The sequence below is a fragment of the Olea europaea genome, unplaced genomic scaffold (assembly GCF_002742605.1).
Source record: "Olea europaea var. sylvestris unplaced genomic scaffold, O_europaea_v1 scaffold19706, whole genome shotgun sequence".
Lineage (NCBI taxonomy): Eukaryota > Viridiplantae > Streptophyta > Magnoliopsida > Lamiales > Oleaceae > Olea > Olea europaea.
Window position 1 is genome coordinate 1 of NW_019237560.1, and position 1,068 is coordinate 1,068.

The window sequence follows — 1,068 nt, forward strand, 5'->3', positions numbered from 1 at the left end:
TGATGTATGCACATTGTGGCTGTTCTGGTTAATTAGAAAGTTGCTGAGTTCTATCTGGTATGTCCTCTTAGCTACAAAAAGTTTCATCGTTATTGTATATTGTTTTGATTTTGATCGAGATTTTGAAACTTAGGCATTCAAACGATCGAACTACTTTCAAATTGTGTAGTTTTTGTTTGTCACTTCACTTCTGATGAGTTTCTTTTACATACTAATTTCCAGATTCTTAAAGCCCTATTGAGATTACTATTCCTTCCCTCCATATTCTTGTGACATATTACTAATTTTTCAGATTAATACTAGTTTGAGACGGCGGTCGAGCCAGTTGTAACTGTTGTCATCTGATGATCGATCATATATCATAACAGTTATCATATAGCATGAGAATTATGTTGAGAGATATGACTTGAAAGTGACACGAAGATTTTTATTGGATATTTTGCTATAATCATGTCATAAGTTGGAATTTTAATTATTTCATGGCTGGATTGAATTTATTTTTCTTCTATTGTTAAGACTAATAATCTTATCACAGATCAGCAAAGGCTTATAAAACGAACTTATAAGTTTAATTATAAGTAAAACGCTAATATTTATACTATGAAGTCTGGGTTTATTTTATTTTTCGATTTTCTCATTAACACATTACTAGTCTATAATATCAATTTAGAGTGCGTTAGACAATTATTAAATTTTACAATAAAACTTGTGTGAAATTTCAAATGAGTTCTCAGAAAAAAAAATAAAAAAAAAATCAATTCTTAATGACAAAAATTTTGCCTTCAAAAATCTCCCAAACAATACGCACGATAAGGTAAATACTATTTAAAAAAAAAAAAACAGAACCTAAAGAGAGGTTAATTGTTTAGAATAACCGAATTTTGTGTCACGTCTTGGAAACCTTGTCCAACTGTAAAATTTTATGGTCTGTTTGGTTTTTGTTTTCTAAACTTATATTTTTACAAATTTAATTTTTAATTATACATTCTTTCAATAAAATAATTTTTTATGTAGATAAATAACTTTTAATTACATTTTATTCACCCATTTAAAAATAAATAAATAAAA

The 1,068-nt window shown here is 27.0% G+C and overlaps 1 long non-coding RNA gene across 1 annotated transcript; it reads left to right on the forward strand.

Moving 5' to 3' along the window:
• Positions 1 to 502, forward strand: LOC111379312. Its single transcript, XR_002700038.1, has 2 exons — positions 1 to 57; positions 293 to 502. It is a non-coding gene; the product is annotated as an uncharacterized LOC111379312 (long non-coding RNA).
• The last annotated feature ends 566 nt before the right edge of the window (positions 503 to 1,068 follow it).